The following is a 19945-nucleotide window of genomic DNA, read 5'->3' on the forward strand; positions in this document are numbered from 1 at the left end:
ATGCACTGAGAAAATCTGGTTTGGAAGCAATAGGCGTTCATACTACTCATCAGTGCATGCTAAAAGTCCTGCGATGTTTTTCAGATGTACATTTCTGCATCATGTCACATTATTGAAAGAAAATTATTAAGACCCTTTCCTCTTTCAGAGAGTTGCCCTGCTACATGTGACCTCATGGGCCATTTAAATCATTGAGTATCCTTCAAAAATTTGGTGCACGACATAAGGAGTTGATTTCAAAGTCAAAATTTAAAGTGGCAGGGCGTCCGGGTGGTGTGGCGGTCTATTCCGTTGCCTACCAACAAGAGGATCGCCGGTTCGAATCCCCATGTTACCTCCGGCTTGGTCGGGTGCTCCTACAGACACAACTGGCCGTGTTTGTGGGTGGGAAGCCGGATGCGGGTATGTGTCCTGGTCGCTGCACCAGCGCCTCCTCTGGTCGGTCGGGGCACCTGGTGGGGGGGTAATAGCATGATCCTCCCACACGCTGCATCCCCCTTGCAAAACTCCTCATCAAGTGAAAAGAAGTGTTTGGCAACTCCACATGTATTGGAGGAGGCATGTGGTAGTCTGCAGTCCTCCCCGGATCGGCAGAGGGGGTGGAGCAGCGACCAGGACGGCTCAGAAGATTGGGGTAATGAGCCTGATACAACTGGTGAGAAATAAAAGAGGGGGGGTTAAAGTGGCATTATGTAAATTTTCTTTTAATTTATTGAGATCAGGAGTGTGATGCAACAAATTGAGACCCCTAGTGCTTCAATACAACACTTAATTCCACTTCCAGCGTCTCAACTGGTCTGGACTGGAGCAACAAAAACAGTAAGTACCATCAGAATACCAGAGATGAGACATTATCCTTTATTCGTACACAGGAAATGACATGCAGGATTTTAGATATTTTTTTCTTCAACAATGGACCACGTGGATTTTGCTACAACCTCTACCACCAACAAGCCATTGCTGAAAAAAAAACCCATCTAAAATCCCGCGTTCATTTTCATCATGCCTCGTAGTGAGCATAATTTCATGTACACTAAGAAATGATCCTGTTTTTTCACTAAATTAATAGAAAAATTACACAATGTCACTTTAATTGTGTATGTAAGTAAGTACTACTTCCAAGTAAGTTGTAAACAATCATACAATGTTTAGGCCAAATCGAGAAGGCGAGAGCAGCAAAGTGAAAAGGTAACAGCAGTGGAAAATCTACGTATGCATCTCAATGATAAGCATTTGATACTGAGGTTTCTGAAAAATGGCACTCAGCAAATGTCAGTAAACGCTGATAAAATCATTTCCAAGAATCTGAACATAACTAACATACATAACTTGCAAGGAGGATGCATCACAGCCTGAGATCACAGGGCCAGGAGCAGACACTTTACTATCTGATTTGCCATTTCCCCTTTAGTTGAGCTACTGACTGATGCAAGAACTGCAGGTAAAGACATTTACCAGTTTCCATCCCCACTCTGTGAGCTGTGTGGTAGGTGTAGTAATTAGTAGGGATAGGACAAAATATCAATACTGGAATATATCGCGATTCTTCCTCTTGCATTATACATTATAAAGACCCTAACACCAAATATTGATATTTTTATTCACACATTTTTATTGTGATCATGTTTTTCCAACTTTATTGATAACAGTCAAACTAAAACAATGGTAACATATACAGAAGTTTAGCGAACAAAAAAAGAAATCAAATTGCCAGGGCATTTTATTTTATATTGGAATGATGGCACATGTGGACAGGCTGCAGTCTGTGAGTGTGTGTGTGTGTGTGTGTGTGTTAAAGAGGCACTAAACTAAGATTATGCCCTTTGTTGGACATTGTTTCGTCTCAGTTGTCAAATTCTGTGAAACTGACACCACAATGCAGTGAATAAATACATAATTCCTACTTTTGCTTTTTTAGGGGTATTTTTTCTTCTTCAGTTACACAGATATCGCGATGTATCATAGATGACTGTCTTGCAATATATCGAGTATCGCAAAATGGCTGTATCATGATACCATCATTATCGAGTTATTCTGTGATTCCCACCCCTAGTAATTAGAAAGAGAGAAAGCCACTTTATGTTGTCATTGTGCAGCTGTTTGGCTACAATGAAATTTGTTCTGTGCCCGGCGACTAACTCCAGTTCTTCTTTCAATTGCCCTGGTCAGGGCACAGGCCTAACAGGGGTATTAACCCTAACATACATGTCTTTTTGGTGGTGGGGGGAAACCGGAGCACCTGGAGGAAACCCACGCAGACACGGGGAGAACATACAAACTCCACACAGAAAGGACCTGGGACGGCCTGGGGTTCGAACCCAGGACCTTCTTGCTGTGAGCATGCAGATTTAGTGAAGACAAAAAATAAATTGTACTAATATAATTAACTCAGTGGCATAAGGTTGGAAACCATACCGCAGCGTGGACATAGCACCATGTCAGCATTTAATGTTTCCTCATTAGGCACTTGGCTAAAGGTTAGGTGACGTTAGTGGCTGTGCGTGGCTTAGCAAAGTGACTTTGGGAGTTGGGATACTGCCCCTCAGACAGAATTCAAACTCGGTTCAACCTCCCATGTAAGCAAGTGTCTGCCTTGTGGAAGTGTCCTTAAACAAGGCATGAAGTTACACGCAGATTATTCTATCATCATGAATGAAGTGGATAATCTCACATTCAGGTGTACCGAGATGAACAGTGTTGTGTGCTGTACACAAAGTCTGTGCCGCTCCTGTAGGGGAATACAAGTGGAGCTTTACCGCCATGCCAGCTTCTCAATAACTATAGGTTTGGTGCGCCTCCCTTCCCACAAAACCAGAATTTAGAAAATAAAACTCTGCAGTTACAGTCGGACAAACATGCATTCTTTTCTTTTCTTTTTTCCCTCCATTTTCTCCCCAATTGTATCCGGCCAATTACCCAACTCCTTCCGAGCCATCCCGGTCTCTGCTCCACCCCTTCTGCCAATCCAGGAAGGCTGCAGACCAGCGCCCAGACTGCCCCATGTCTCCTCCGATACATGTGGAATCACCAGCCGCTTCTTTTCACCTGACAGTGAGGAGTTTCCCCAGGGGGATGTTGCACATGGGAGGATCACGCTATTCCCCCCAGTTCCCCCTCCCATCCAAACAGGTGCCCCAACCGACCAGAGGAGGTGCTTATGCAGCGACCAGGACACAGACCCACATCCGGCTTCCCACCCATAGATATGGCCAATTGTGTCTGTAGAGATGCCCGACCAAGCTGGAGGTAACACAAACATGCAGTCTAAGTGAAGGAATGTGCGTGTCAAGTTTACCATGGATTCAGCTGTAAAATAAGAAAATCTGCATAGCTATTTGCCAGAACATTTTCCCAGTCTCTGCTTGAATCATTAGGTTTATCTAATCAAACCTGTTCTCCGGCTGAATGTGCTATCAAAGGTTGAATTTACCCCTTTCATACCAAACAAATCCTCATTTGGAAAAGGTCAATTTCAGAATCAGAATCAGAATCAGAATACTTTATTTATCCCTGAGGGGAAATTGAGTTCTATTACAGACACTCACGCTCTAATAACTAAAAACTAGCAAGATACAAGATAAGAAAATAGAAACAGAAACAAACAGAAATAAAAGATAAATAAGAAATAGAAATAAGAACAAAATATATCAACAAGCATGGTGCACATAACACCCTATCTATACTGCACTAAAAAATTTAATCATGTCCTCTGGCAAGTGGACATGACTAAAAAATGTAATCATGTCCTCTGACATAAATTTAATCCAGTGTGTGTTATGTGAGATAATTGTGTTGTTATTGGACAAATACTGCATCATGTATAGAATATTTAGATGCATGTAAACGCAGATATTAAATCTCTACCTTTTCTGAGAGTTTAGGTCTTTCCTTTTCCTCTCATTTACCTGTGTAGGGGAACAGGGGAAAACATTATTTCTATTACTTAATAATAACTGGTTTTCCCACTCCCATCTTTCTGTATCTCATCACCATGGCTACGACTCACAAAGCCGATAGAATAGCTGATGACCCCATCTATTGCGATGTATCATCTATTGCATCTTTTGCATCTATTGCAATGTACTTCTTGCTGGTCTCCCAACGAGTGCAACCCAAATGGTGCAAAGAATCCAAAACGATGCTGCACGTTTTCCAGTTGCCAAGACGCACACATGTCCCATCTCTTTTTGTATCCTTACACTGCCTCCTGACTGCAGCTCACATAAAGTTCAAAACCTTGTTGCTGGCTTCCTGGGTATTTTAAGTAACAGTACCAGTTTACCTGCAATCCCATATTAACATGTACATTCCTGCTCACCCTCTTCATTCTACCTCTGGAAGGCTACTGTCTATGCCCACTTCAAAAGGGCTGGACCCTAGGTCCAGACATTTCTCTTATCAGGCCCCAAAATAATGGAACAAACTCCCATCTTCCATCAGGGCTGCAGACCTGCTGACCTCATTCAAGAAAGGCCTCAACGCTTCTTTTCAGGGCCCAACTCAAACCACAGATGGTTTCTAAGCATGACTTGAATAATGATTTGTGGCATTGCCCTGCTAATTATGAGTCCCCTATTACTCATGTCACCGCTGGTATAATCTACCTGTTGTGCACTTACACTTATTGCAGTTGACATGACTGACACTCTTAACTATGATATGATTACAATTCACTGCTTTAACTTCCCTGTACATTGACTGACAAAATGTATTTGTGAATTGTTGACTTTTGTGTAAGTCGCATTCAACAAAAGCGTCTGCTAAATTTGAAAATATAAATGGAAATGACCCAAATCACACACTTCACGGTGGCCCAGTGGTTAGCACTGTTGCCTCACAGCAAGAAGGTCCTGGGTTTGAACCCCAGGCCATCCCAAGTCCTTTTTTTGTGGCGGTAGCCTGTTCTCTCCGTGTCTACGGGGGTTTCCTCCGGGTGCTCCGGTTTCCTCCCACCATCAAAAAGACATGCATGTTAGGGTTAATACTCCTGCCCGTGCCCCTGAGCAAGGCAATGGAAAGAAAAACTGGAGTTGGTCCCCGGATGCTGCAGCTGGCCACTGCTCCTATACAATAGGATGGGTTAAATGCAGAGTGAATTTCATTGTATGTATGTACAAATGACAAATAAAGTGTACTCTTCATCTTCTATTCTTCACCCTCACTTTATACTTCTCCCTTCTGGACACAGATTTTGTACCCTTAGATGTATAAAGGCTCACTTCAGCAGATTTGTTTCCTCTGTTACTGATAAAACTCCTGTGATCCACTGATTCAAGACTTATTCTCTGTGTCTATCCATCTCTCTCTTTCTCTCTCTCTCTCTACCGTCTACCTACACTACACTAGTACATTATGACACATTATGACACATTAGACATTATGACACATTATGACACATTAGAGTACACATTAGCTTACTCCTAAACCAAAAATACTGCTGTTAAGTCAAGTCAAGTCAATTTTATTTGTATAGCCCAATATCACAAATTACAAATTTGTTAGGGCCGAATGCTGCCACACTCACTCATGTGTTAGCCATTGTGTTGCTTTCTGTGGGGTGGTTGGATTTGAGTTGTGTTTAGTCAGAGATTTTTGTTTGGTTTGGGTACAAACTTGTGAAAGTTATTTCGTTTACATGTAGTTGAATTGTGGCATTGTTTGAATTGTTAGTTACATAGGTGAATCTGAGTATTGATAATAATAGTTCCGATTGTATGTGATTTCTGTGTGCTTGATGAGGACTTTTATTGCGAGGTTCTATTGGCGAGAGATGCGTGCATCCGGGGTCTCAGTTGGGGAGCTGCTGTGATTGGCTGGTTTGCGTTCTGGGGGTGACGTCGGGAAGGTTGGTGCAGCTTCGGAGCGGGGACTCTTTAGTATGACGGGACGAGGACGGACTGGTGAGTGATTGCGGGAGTGAGTGAGTTGTATTGTGTGTTAGCTTTGAGTTGAGGGTACTTGAATGATGTATGTTTGTATTTTGTGTGTTTTCTTTTTCAAGGTTCGTAACCTGTTGGTTAAAAATAAAGAAATTTTCGACCATTGAGTGACGTTGTAGAGCCGAAGTAACGGAGAAGACCGTAGGTTCACACTTTAGCCGTGTAGGCAACTTTCTTTAATCCACGGTAAATCAGCGAGACAAACAAAACCCACAGCTCGACTGAGCGGAGGTGGCAAGAATAACCAGAAAACTGGCTGGACAACCATAACTTAACCCTGCGTTAACCTGCCAGGGCAACCATGACTTAACCCTTAGTTCCTGGGTTGAATTCTGTCCCCAATACGTGTCCACCACATGAGCCCCCCCAGAATTCGCCCTAGTAATCGAAGTCAGGCAGGCGCGGGTGGACGACAGGCCGTCTGCGGCGGCTCCGGATAACAGGGGCCGGAGTGTCTGTGGGAGTCATTGACGCGGGCCTGTGGAGGTCGGCCTGAGGAGCAGAAGAGGCAGCTCGGGCCTCCACGGGGGGAGGAGGCGGAGCCGGGGGACGACTGCGACGAGGAGGTTGGGCTAACTCCAACGGCTGCGTCAAGTCCAGGTGTGCGGGTTTAACTCGGTCCACTGAAACATGCTCGGCCGTGCCCCCAAAATCCACCACCAGGTGCTTAGTTCCCCGTTCCAGGACGCGGAAGGGGCCGTCATAAGGGGGTTGCAGAGGGGGGCGGTGTGCGTCGTGACGGATGAACACGTAGTCCGCTGACTGCAGACCTGGGGGCACCTGGGACACCGGAGCGCCGTGTTGGGCGGTAGGGACGGGTGTGAAAGCTCTGACCCCGTCCAGCAAGGAGGCTCGTTGGTCCACAGCTGACCAGGGACGCGTTGCATTGGGCATGAAATCGTCTGGGACTCGCAGCGGCGTGCCGTACACCAGCTCCGCAGAGGAGGCTTGTAGGTCTTCCTTCGGGGCGGTCCGCAGGCCCAGCATGACCCATGGGAGCTTGTCAACCCAGTTGCAGTCCTTGAGAGTAGCCCGAAGCGCAGCCTTCATGGACCGGTGGAAGCGCTCACATAGGCCGTTCGCCTGAGGGTGGTAGGCGGTAGTGCGATGAAGCTTGACGCCCAGAGCCTCACCCACAGCATTCCATAGCTCTGAGGTAAACTGTGGCCCACGGTCAGATGAAAGGTCGGAAGGCGTACCGAAACGTGAGACCCACAACCCAATAAAAGCCAGGGCCACATCAGCAGACGTCGTGGATGCCAGGGGAACAGCTTCAGGCCAGCGCGTAGTCCTGTCCACCACAGTGAAGAGGTAGGTGAACCCATGGGAGGGGGGTAGGGGACCAACCAGGTTGACGTGGACATGGTCAAATCGTCTCTCCGGCACTGCGAAGCGTTCCAGGGGCGCCTTAATGTGGCGGTGTATCTTAGCCCGCTGACAGGCAACACACGAGTCGGCCCACGCTTTCACGTCTCTCTTAAGTCCCTCCCACACAAACTTAGCAGAGGTCAGGCGCACGGATGGCTTACCGCCTGGATGAGAGAGGCCGTGCACAGCTTCAAATACGGGGCGTCTCCAGCTGTGCGGGACGATGGGCCTGGGCTGTCCTGTGGAGTCGTCACACAGGAGGGTGACACCTGTGTCGCTGAAAGGAACGTCCTGCAGGCGGAGCCCCGTGTCGGAGGCCCGGAGACGGAGGATGCTCGGGTCCGTGGCCTGGTCAGCAGCCATCTGTGCATAGTCAAGGCCTAGGTGGACCGCTCCAATCACTGCCCTAGACAGGCAGTCAGCTACCTGGTTAGACTTACCAGCGACGTGCTGGATGTCGGTAGTGAATTCCGAAATGTAGGAGAGTTGTCGCTGCTGGCGAGCGGACCATGGCTCGGCCGTCTTGGACATGGCAAACGTGAGGGGCTTGTGGTCCACATACGCAGTAAACTCGCGGCCCTCTAGCAGGAAACGGAAATGCCGGACGGCGAGCCAGAGACCGAGGAGCTCCCTGTCAAAAGTACTATACTTGCGCTCTCGGGGTGTAAGCTGGCGACTGAAAAAGGCCAAAGGCTGCCAAGCCCCCCCCACCCACTGTTCGTGAACCGCACCAACAGCATAGTCCGATGCATCCGTGGTTATGGAAATAGGCGCTGTAGGTGAAGGATGCGCTAGCAGGATAGCCTGGGAGAGCGCAGCTTTAGTCTCGGTGAACGCACGGTCCCGCTCTGCTGTCCAGTCGACCGCCTGGTTGGGGGACATGCCTTTCAGCGCCTCGTACAGTGGCCGGATGATAAAGGCGGCTCGAGGAATGAAGCGGTGGTAGAATGTCACCATCCCGATGAACTCCCTGAGCGCACGAGCTGTTTGGGGGCGCGGAAAGGCCGCCACCGCTTCCACCTTTGAGGGCAGGGGGACTGCCCCGTCCCCAGTGATGCGGTGCCCGAGGAAATCAATGGCTGTCAGCCCGAACCGGCACTTCGCCGGGTTGACGATCAGCCCATGCTGGCTGAGGCGTGTGAAGAGGGCATGAAGATGGGACAGGTGTTCTTCCTCGGAGGCGCTGGCGATGAGTATGTCGTCCAAATAGACAAAGATGAAAGGAAGGCCACGGAGCACTGAATCCATCAGCCGCTGAAAGGACTGGGCCGCGTTTTTGAGTCCAAATGGCATTCGTAGGAATTCAAATAGGCCGAATGGGGTAGTCACCGCTGTCTTGGGGATGTCTGAGGGGTGCACGGGAACTTGATGATAACCACGGACCAGGTCGACTTTTGAGAAGACGCATTTGCCAGACAGGTTTGCAGAAAAGTCCTGGATATGCGGGACAGGATAGCGGTCGGGCGTGGTGGCGTCATTTAGTCGGCGGTAGTCCCCGCATGGGCGCCAACCTCCATCAGGCTTAGCGACGATGTGGAGTGGGGACGCCCACGGGCTGTCAGAGCGGCGGATGATCCCCATGCGTTCCAGGTGCTCGAACTCAGACTTGGCAATGGCGAGTTTGGCGGGGTCGAGACGCCTGGCTCTGGCGTAGACCGGGGGCCCCTTCGTAGCAATGTGATGCTCCACCCCATGCTTAGCGGTGGGTGCAGAGAAGGTAGGCTGGGTGAGGTCAGGGAACTCAGCGAGGAGGCGGGTGAACTTGTCTGCCTCTGAGAGAGAGTTGGCTAGACCTGCATAGGCCGCTTCCCTCTGCGTACATGCGAAGGAGGAGAAGGTTAAGGCATCGACCAGACGGCTGTTCTGAATGTCCACTAGCAAACCGTAAGCGCACAAAAAATCAGCTCCGAGGAGGGGAAGCGTTACATTGGCCATGACGAACTCCCACGTGAAACGTTGTCCACCAAAACACAGTTCTACAGACCGCAGGCCGTAGGTGTGGATAGGGCTGCCGTCAGCCGTCGCCAACTGGGGGCCCCGCTCCCCGCCCATGATGTCGACGTCAGTAGCAGGGAGCACGCTTCTCTGTGCGCCCGTGTCACAAAGAAATCGCCGACCGGAGATGGTGTCGAGGATGAAGAGTAGCCTGCTCGTATCGCCAACACTCATGGCCACTACTGAGTGTTGGCCCTCTCGTTTCCCGTCGGCCTGTAGTTGCAGGGGGAACGGCACCGTTTAGCTTTCGCACCAAATCGAGCGTGGTACATACAGAGTCCAGAGGGCTTGTAGCGGTCTGATGCTGTGGCGCCACCGTCGGGCCACGCCCGCGATGTCGGCGGGGGGCCAGTGAAGGTAGGAGCCAGCACCCCGGCATGGGAGGAACGTTGTGTAGCGACGAAGAATCGGTCAGCCTCCTTTGCCAGCTCACGGGGATCAGTGATGGTGGAGTTAGCGAGCGCAGTCTGGACGTGGGGCGGCATGTTGCGCAGGAACAGCTCCATAAACAGGAAACATGGCTTTTCTTGACCCAGTAGGTTTAACATCCTGCTCATTAGCTCCGATGGTTTGCCATCTCCCAAGCCCTGAATTGCGAAGAGGCGACGTGCTCTCTCCGTTGCTGACAGTTCAAAAGTTTCAAGGAGGAGATGTTTAAGTGCGGCGTATTTACCATCGGCCGGTGGGTTGGTTATGAAACCGCTTATCCTGGAAGCCGTAGCGCACCCCAGCGCTGCCACTACGTAGTAGTACCTGGTCTCGTCTGCTGTTATGTCTCTGAGCGCGAACTGTGCCTCAGCCTGCGCGAACCATGTAGCCGCGGAAGACTCCCAAAACTCCGGCAGTTTAATTGCAACGGCGTTCGTAGCCATAATGTGTGTGGTTTCAGAAAACTTATCCGAAAACCGACGTCGGGGTCACCAGTGTAGAGCCGAAGTAACGGAGAAGACCGTAGGTTCACACTGTAGGCAACTTTCTTTAATCCACGGTAAATCAGCGAGACAAACAAAACCCACAGCTCGACTGAGCGGAGGTGGCAAGAATAACCAGAAAACTGGCTGGACAACCATAACTTAACCCTGCGTTAACCTGCCAGGGCAACCATGACTTAACCCTTAGTTCCTGGGTTGAATTCTGTCCCCAATACGTGTCCACCACAACGTCCTGTTCATCCTCGCCTCAGCTGCGGGGCTTGTTTGAGAGTTAGCAGCAAAGTTACGAACCACCACGACGGCAGAAGAGTTGCTGAACCGTCGCCTGGACGAGAAAGGTTGTGGTATCCATGTTGTTGGTGTAAACGTAATAAACCCGCACATAAGGCCACTAGGGTCAGCGGGCAGGTGGTGAAATTTCCCTTTCAACGACGTACCTGTTTGTAGCTAGCATGCTAGCTCAGGTCCGTGTAGCTGACTAACGTAAGGGCTCAGCTAGCAGTTTAGGAAGCTACCGCTGCTAGCTAAAGTAAGCACAGCTAGTAGGCTATGAAGCTAGTGTGCTAGCTAGCAATTATGAGAGTTAGCAAGGGAAAGCTAACGTAATTACCGTAACAAAAGCTGACGTGAGCTAGCAAGGAAAGCTAGCCCAGCCAGTAGAATAGGAGCTGGTTAACTAAACAGCTACCTGCTGATGCCAGTGATCACGTTTAGCAGCCGTCTAAATTAATGGCCTAAGCTTTAGCTTAGTTTTGAGCGTACCTGGGTAGCAAGCCGGCGGGGGAAGGTGAGACCTTCCCCACTTTATTTATTTGTGTTGCTTTCTATTTTGGGCGGTATCCCCGGGGGGACCCCTGGTGAGCCCGGTAACGCCGCTGAAGACTAGTCAGGCTGAGCTAGTCAGGGCAGAAGATTCTGAGCTAGTGTAGGCAGCTAGAGAGGGCGAAAGACTTTGAGTTAGAAAAGGAGATACAGGTACGCTCAGGGCTTAGCATCCAAGGTAAATCAATAGAAATGGAATCACTAAAGAAAGAGAGGACCAAAGTGAAGACGGCGTTCACGAAAAGAGCCAACTACATCCTTAGAATGGCAACAACCATGGTTCGAGATGAGCTGAAAGTTGAGTGGAAATCATTTTCTGATGATGCAAAAAGGGTTTTTTCTGCAAATGATGACTATGAGGCTGGCTTGCTAGCTGAAGCGAACGATGACGCGGAGGCACTGGATGGGCAGCTCAAAGCAGACATAGAGAGAGTAACCAGAGAGTGTGAGCTCAAAGTTGAAGAGGTGAGACGGGCAGTCAAGTCCAGCCTTTGGTCGAGATATGCGGAGACCGAGCTAATATCTGCCATTGGACGGGCAGAAAGAAGCTATGAAAGCGCTGAAGGAGTCAGCCTGAAAGGAGTAACCTACAGCAACGGTAAGGAGCAAAACGTACTCTTGGAAGGTCTCATCGCCAAGGCAGAAAATCTGCTGGCTGTCTGGGAAGAGTGGATCCCTGAAGGTGTTACGTGCGACATGAGTAAGCGGCTTCGGGTGCTGGAGGACAAGAGAAATGAGCTCTGGATCAGGTGGTTGGCAGAATTCGGCAGGGCCAGGAAAAAGGAGGCCGATGAGATCGCCGAGACTGAGAAGAGAGCCGCTGAGGCCAGGCTAAAGGCTGCCGAAGTTAACGCCGAGTCTGAGGAGAGGGCTGCGGAGGCCAGGAAAAAGGCTGCTGAAGCTCAGCAAAGGATGGCAGAAGCTGCCGAAGAAGAGCGTGCTGAGCTAGCTAAGGCTCAGCGGAAAGCATGGGAGGAAGCACATAGCGCCAGTATGGCAAGCCTGGGAGCGGGAGGCGCGCAAGCAGCAGCCAAACCGAGAGTGCGCCTCCAACCAACAAGACTACCGACATTCAGCGGTTGCATGAGAGACTTCCACCGATGGCGAAGAGACTGGGAAAGTCTGCAGAGGCAGGGAGATCCGTCAGAGTCACCGGAAGTGAAAAAATTCCAGCTCCTAGACAGCGTGGAAGAAAAAATCGCCAAAGACCTCAGACTTTCGAGCTATGATACTGCAGGAGAAATGTTCAGGGTCCTACAGAACCGGTTTGGGAACAAGACTACCATCGCGATTCAGATAATCAGGGAGTTGGAGAAGTTTCCAGCGGTGAAAGGAAACCAACCAAGAAAGACAATTGATCTGATTCAAGCTGTGGAGAAGGCCCTGACCGATCTGACGGATCTCGGAAATACTGATGCCATAAAGAATCCGCTGGCAATGGAAACTATAGAGAGCAAACTACCTGACAGTGTGAAGATGGACTGGCTCAAATTCGAAACCAAACCCGAGAACGGTGTCACCGCTGATGGTCGCTTTAATGCTCTCTTAAAGTTCCTAAAGGAGCAAGAAGCGGTTTTCGAAAGGTTGGAGCAGTTAAGAGTGTCAGAAGAGCCTGAGAAATCGAGCAAACCGGAAAGGAGGGCGTTCACAAGGGCCACAGGAAGGAATTTGGCAAAAGAGGAGTGCAGCGTGTTTGGAGATGAGAAACACGGAGGCAGGATCTTCTTCTGCGAGAAGTTCAAAGGGCTCAGCCTAGCCGAAAAGAAAGACGTCATCGAAAGGAATGGAGCCTGCAGGAGATGCTTGGCATCCCATGGTGTGGATGGAGAATGTAGTAACAGGTTCCTCTGCAAGAAGAAGTGCTGCCAGAAAAGAGATGGCTCAGACCACCACTACCTCTTGTGCTCCGTGGAAGGAGGGCACAAAAGTGATGAGAAAAAGAGGGAAGAGCAAGAAGGGGGAAAGAGAGACACAAAGGCAGGAAGGCTCTCAAAAGAACAAGAGAAGGCCCTAGCTGATGTCTCCCCTGAAGTAGCGGAAAGGGTAATAAGGGCATTTACCAACAAGACAACAGCGTCAATGAGAGCGAGCACAAACGGTGATGGTCTCCTTGAAGAAAGAGGTTTGACAGAGCATCCAGTGCTTATGATGATCATGGAGGTCACAACCAATGGAGGACAAACTATTGGGACCCTGATGGACCTTGCGTCTGACACTAATTACATTACCCACCAAGCCGCCAACAGACTCCAACTGAAAGGAGAGAAGGTAATGCTGGTCGTGCATGGAGTTGGTGGAATGAAAGTAAGAGTCCAGACAAAAAGGTACTTGCTCAAAGTCAGAATGTGGACTTCAGAGAATGAGTGGAGTCCCCACCAGATCGTCTGTTATGGACTGGACGAGATCGCACAAGCAGACCATGTCGTTAGCCCGCGGCAGCTCAAGAAGGTCTTCCCGGAGGTCAAGACAGAGGAGCTGGTCAGGCCAAAGAAAATCGAACTCTTAATCAGCCACCGAGAGGGTAGGCTTGCTCCGCAGCGGATGAAGACAGTGGGAGACCTGGTGTTGTGGGACGGCCCACTGGGCAAGACTGTGGGGGGAGCGCACCCTGATCTGTTCGAAGAGGTGAAGGTATCTATTCACAACTCAAAGACACATTTTGCACGCTCAATGAGAGCAAAAGTGATCAAGGTCGACGAGATTTCCAGAGAGCCAAATAGCTCCAGAGAGGAAACGCTGGGCCTGGAGCAAGAGAGTGGTGAGGAGATCAGGAACATGGCCACAACCAGCAAGGAAGTTCTTGAGTGGTGGAAATGGGACAGCATCGGAGCTGCCTGTGAGCCGAAGTGTGGAGGATGCCGGTGCGGGAAATGCCAGCCAGGGGGGAAGGAAATGACTCTAGCTGAAGGGAAGGAACTAGAAAAGATCAAGGAAGGCCTGACTTATGTGGCTACTGACGACCACAGTGACTCGCCGCACTGGAACGCGGGATACCCCTGGACTGAAGACCCGGCTTCACTTCCAAATGACAGGAAAGTGGTGGAAGTGACATTCTTGAGAACCGAAAAGCGCCTCATGAAGGACCCATTGTGGAGAGCTGCTTACGCAGCCCAAGTACACGAGATGGTGGAAAGAGGAGCAGCCATCGAGTTAAAGAAGGACACAATCAACAGTTGGAGAGGGCCAGTTTGGTACGTAAGTCACCTAATCGCACTGAACCCTCACTCTGTCACCACGCCAGTGCGGCTCATCTGGAACAGTAGCCAAGAGTTCAAAGGGACGAGCATGAACAACATCCTGCTGAAGGGTCCGGATGTGCTAAACCCAATCCGGGCGGTTCTGCTCAGGTTCAGAGCAGGAGAGCATGCGGCCATAGGAGACATCAAGAAGATGTACAATTCTGTGTGGCTGAACGAAAGAGAGGTTCACCTTCATCAGTTCCTCGGGAGGGACTCACTCGAGGAAGAGATCAGAGACTTCGCTATCACTCGGGTCAATATTGGAGACAGGCCAGCGGGATGCATAGCGCAGTTGGCCATGAGGGAAACCGCGAGACTGCCCAGGTTCTCTCACATGAGCGACGAGAGAAGAGTGCTTGAAGAGGAAAGCTATGTGGACGACATCTTCACGTCCCACAATGACCCAGGGAAGCTGGACAAGATCACCAGAGGAGTGGAGGAGATACTCTGGGCCGGAGGCTTCTCGCTCAAACCGTGGGTTCGGTCCGGTCAAAGTGGGAGGTGCGAGGGTAGTCAGGTTGGGCAAGCTGTTAAAAGCCCAAGTCCAGAGTCCGGAACCCTGGTGTTGCCCAACCAGCTAGGGCAGGAAGACAACAAGGCTCTTGGTGTTGGATACTACGTGGACAGCGACAGACTCTTCCTGATGGTTTCAATCAACTTCTCCAAAAGAAAGCAGAAGATGAGGACGGGGGTCGACCTCTCAGAGAAGGAGATCAAGGAGAAAACGCTAAACCCTCAGACCAGACGGGAGCTCCTAAGCCAGGTAGCAGGGCTCTACGACCCTGTTGGTGTAGCTACCCCGGCCAAAGCGAGAGGGGCCATCTTGGTAAGGAGAGCCTTCCAGGAGGCTGGGGGAGGAGACTCCAAGAAAGACACGTGGGACAGTCCCCTTCTGACAGACCTCTGGGCAGATGCCATCAAGCTTTTTGAAGAGTATGTGCGGCTTCGTCAAATCAGTTTCGAAAGGAGCCTTACTCTTCCTGGATGGAGGGGGAGGCCGTGGGGCATCACGTTTTCAGATGGGAGTGATGACGCCTTCGGAGCTGTTCTGTACCTGAGGTGGGAGACGTCTACAGAGGCGGACATCCGCCTTGTTGAGTCAAAGGCCAAGCTGGCGCCCCTTGACCAGAAGGGCGACGGGGTCAAAGCAGAGTTTTGCGGCGCCGTCTTCGCTGCCAGGCTGAGAGGGTTCTGGGAGAGGCAGGGTCGACTTGAGGTGGAGAGATGGTTCCATTTCGTAGACAGCCAGACTATCCTGGGAGCTATCCAGAGGGAGAGTTACGGGTATCAGACGTTATTCGCGAACAGGGTCGGGGAGTTTCAGAAGGCTGGGCCAGTAGCTGACTGGTGGTGGATCTCAGGAGATCTGAACGTCGCCGACCTCATCACCCGAGGAGGTCCTCTAGAAGACCTGGGTGAGGGCTCCATTTGGCAAAAGGGTCCTGAGTTCCAAGTGAGGCCGGTAGAAGAGTGTCCCATGAAGTCTGCGGCGGAGGTGGCGGCCAGCACCAGAGAGGCTGTGCGTAAGCTCCAGCGGAGGGCATTCACAGTGGCTTTCACTAGAGCCCAGTGGAAGAAGACGGCAAATCCTGTCCAGGGGCGTCTGGATGGGACTGACGAGGCTCCTGTGCACACGGTGAAGGAGGAAGAGTCGACCTCCGCTGAGATTGAAAACAAGGAGAGGCTCTGGGGCGTGGCTATCGTTGATCTGGTTGAGCCTGAAAAGTTCAGTAGCTTGGCCAAGCTCTGTGGGGTGATCGGTTGGGTTCGCCGAGCTGTTAAGAGACGGATGATTCGCGGGAGAGCCATGGAGAGAGCAGAGTGGGAGGCTAAGCACTCGAGAGGGAAGGTGGGCAAGCCAGTTATCGATGTGGGGGAGGTCAGAGCTGCCTTTTGGGACCTATGCTTGGCAGCCCAAGAGGGGGTAGCTTTCCCTGAGTCTACATTGAACAGGCTTGTAGTCGTCAGAGAAGAGATGTCAGGACTACTGTTGTGCTATGGAAGGGTCCAGACCACAGGAGAGACAGGAGTGCCACTGGTTCCGTATGGAGCATGGATAAGCACCCTGCTGGCAGCGAGCGACCCTGTGATGCTGGCCGTGCCTCTTCGGGGGGACCTGGCTCCGGGGTCGTTAAAGACTTAAAGAAGAAATTAAAGAGTTAACCGAAGAAACACCACCAAAGAGAAAGCGGTGATTATTAGTGTGGTCTCCTTAGGTCTAGAGTCCAGTAGACCAAGTGGGAGGTGTATTGCTTTCTGTGGGGTGGTTGGATTTGAGTTGTGTTTAGTCAGAGATTTTTGTTTGGTTTGGGTACAAACTTGTGAAAGTTATTTCGTTTACATGTAGTTGAATTGTGGCATTGTTTGAATTGTTAGTTACATAGGTGAATCTGAGTATTGATAATAATAATGAGATTTATTCCAGTTCCGATTGTATGTGATTTCTGTGTGCTTGATGAGGACTTTTATTGCGAGGTTCTATTGGCGAGAGATGCGTGCATCCGGGGTCTCAGTTGGGGAGCTGCTGTGATTGGCTGGTTTGCGTTCTGGGGGTGACGTCGGGAAGGTTGGTGCAGCTTCGGAGCGGGGACTCTAGTATGACGGGACGAGGACGGACTGGTGAGTGATTGCGGGAGTGAGTGAGTTGTATTGTGTGTTAGCTTTGAGTTGAGGGTACTTGAATGATGTATGTATTTTGTGTGTTTTCTTTTTCAAGGTTCGTAACCTGTTGGTTAAAAATAAAGAAATTTTCGACCATTGAGTGACGTCCTGTTCATCCTCGCCTCAGCTGCGGGGCTTGTTTGAGAGTTAGCAGCACAGCCATAACAAACAGTGTAGTGACACAGCATTTACTGACTCTCACCTCTTTGTTTAGTGACAGGCAGCAGAGGAGTGACATGGATTGAAGGCTGTGGCGAGGCCTGATTCTGAGCGGGAATTGCCGTGGCAGCTCCCTCACATATAGTATCAGCTATCTTGAAAGGAAAATACATAATTATATTAATAAATAATCATTAATGCTATATTACAACTCCTACTACCACTTCTATACATCTAATACCAACAGTAACACTACCACTACTCATAATAATAATGATAATTATATCATTATTACTACGACTATGCAAATAATAATATCCTGCAAAAAGGACAAATACATAGCCATAAGGGCAAGGGTGGGATGCAGAACCTGATCAAGGTAATGAGCAACAGGATAGGGTTGGGGATGATCCCAGTTACAAAACACCCCAAAATCAGTTTGAACATTAATTGCAGTTAAATATAGTCTAACAAAAGAAAAAGGGCATCCTCTTCGTTTCTTTTGAAATATGGATGTAGTCTGATGCCATTCTGTTTTACTATATGCCTACATTATTACACGAATGCCCATCATTAACGCCACAGAGCTAAAAATAGATTAAACTAAACTCAAACCAGTGACGTTGCATTGCTGGTATGGTGTCTCTGTTGCTCCGTGAGAAGGAAGAAAAGGATGTGTTATCTCAAGGCTTCCTGCTTGTTGAGGTTAAACTGTGGCAAACACTCTTACAATGGATCTCTGTTCAGACTCTGTCGCATTGCCCAGATTTCTTTATAAAACACATGTTTAAATATTTCTTTTTTTCTTTTTTCCTTCCCCCTTTTCTCCCCAATTGTATCCGGCCAATTACCCCACTCCTCTGAGCCATCCCAGTTGCTGCTCCACCCCCTCTGCAGATCCGGGGAGGGCTGCAGACTACCACATGCCTCCTCCCATACATGTGGAGTCGCCAGCTGCTTCTTTTCACCTGACAGTGAAGAGTTTCACCAGGGGGATGTAGCATGTGGGAGGATCACGCTATTCCCCCCAGTCCCCCCTCCCCCAGAACAGGCGCCCCGACCGACCAGAGGAGGCGCTAGTGCAGCGACTAGGAGACATACCCACAGCCAGCTTCCCACCTGCAGACATGGCCAATTGTGTCTGTAGGGACGCCCGACCAAGCCGGCAGTAACCCAGGGATTCAAACCACCAAGCCCCATGTTGGCAGGCAACAGAATAGACCACTACGCTACCCAGACACCCATGTTTAAATATTTCTAGATAACTGGGGTTTGTTGTGTAACCCACTGCATTATAACAAAAGATTAAAAAAACATTTTTTGGGGGGGGATTTTTTCCCTTTTTTCTCCCCAGTTGTACTTGGCCAATTACCCTATTTTCCAAGCCATCCCGGTCGCTGCTCAACCCCCTCTGCTGATCTGGAGAGGGCTGCAGACTACCACATACCTCCTCCAATACTTGTGGAGTTGCCAGCCGCTTCTTTTCACCTGACAGTGAGGAGTTTCACCAGGGGGATGTAGCATGTGGGAGGATCACGCTATTCCCCCAGTTCCCCCTCCCCCAGAACAGGCGCCCCGGCTGACCAGAGGAGGTGCTACTGCAGCAACCAGGACACATACCGACATCCGGCTCCCCAACCAAAGACATGGCCAATTGTGTCTGTAGGGATGCCTGACCAAGCCGCAGGTAACACGGGAAAAGATTCAAATTTGACCTCTAACGAAGGTGCGACATATGATGAAACTGAACACATCAGCCAAACATTTCAAAACAAACACTAAAGACGTCCAATGCCAGTAGAAACATTGTATGTGAGCCTATTTAGCAGACAGCAAGTCTCACCAAACACCAAAATATATTCAGAAATATGTAATTGGTGGTCATTATCACTTTACCACTGTCTGTATCGAGGGTCCCTGCAGGGAAGCTCCAAGTCTTTTTCAGTGTTGCAGCACAGACAGCTGATCTTCACTTTGGTGAAGGCTGACCAGCAACAAAACAGTTACCAGAACCACCAAGAGAATCAGCACAGTCACATGGAAGGGTGCTATAAAGGACTTGAAGAAAACACCATTAATCATTATTCACATGGTTCCCCATTGAGCACCGTGCAAAGGAAACGGCATGAGAAAACAATAAAACAATCCTCTCACGGTCAAAGCTGGAGAATCTGGCTTGAGGCATCATTTGAATAAAATTTCAGTGTTTGCAAGAAAGACGTCACAGGATTCTGTGGGATGAAAAGTGGAAAAAAACAAAACAAAAACCTAATTGTTAAATGTGTTGAAACACCCGCAGGTATGATGAAAGTTTTACTGCCTAAGATTATGTACATAGCACCATGTTGTTTGGCACTAGGTGTCTTACCTGTTACTTGGATTTAAGATTACATAAAGTTGGCACACTATTGATAGTTGTGAACCTTTTCCGTCAAGATGGTATTTTTTTAATTTTTATGGAGCTAATCTTTAATCACACCACAATCTGACACATCTGAAATTGGAAGCTCAACCTAGCATCCACAGGGCTCGGTTATACAGACCCGCGAGACATTTTTTATGCAACGCTCACTCTGTATGGTGAAGAACATAGCATGTTTGAACACGTGAGGAACTAACGGGTATCTGGAATCAGATCCATTTGTTGATTTGAATGTTTGCCATTTGACGCGGCACGGTGGCCCAGTGGTTAGCACTGTTGCCTCACAGCAAGAAGGTCCTGGGTTCAAACCCCAGGCCATTCCAGGTCCTTTCTGTTTGGAGTTTGCATATTCTCCCTGTGTCTGTGTGGATTTCCTCCGGGTGCTCTGGTTTCCTCCCACCATCAAAA

General features: G+C 49.5%; 1 long non-coding RNA gene across 1 annotated transcript; it reads right to left on the reverse strand.

The window, feature by feature from the left end:
• Positions 1–4999: 4999 nt before the first annotated feature.
• Positions 5000–19336, reverse strand: LOC130108102 (uncharacterized). The gene is made up of 3 exons (XR_008809848.1): positions 19012–19336; positions 17159–17270; positions 5000–5063 (listed from the first exon to the last, which is right to left on the reverse strand). It is a non-coding gene; the product is annotated as an uncharacterized LOC130108102 (long non-coding RNA).
• Between the last annotated feature and the right edge of the window lie 609 nt (positions 19337–19945).

This window comes from Lampris incognitus, chromosome 2, assembly GCF_029633865.1.
Source record: "Lampris incognitus isolate fLamInc1 chromosome 2, fLamInc1.hap2, whole genome shotgun sequence".
Classification (NCBI taxonomy): Eukaryota; Metazoa; Chordata; class Actinopteri; order Lampriformes; family Lampridae; genus Lampris; species Lampris incognitus.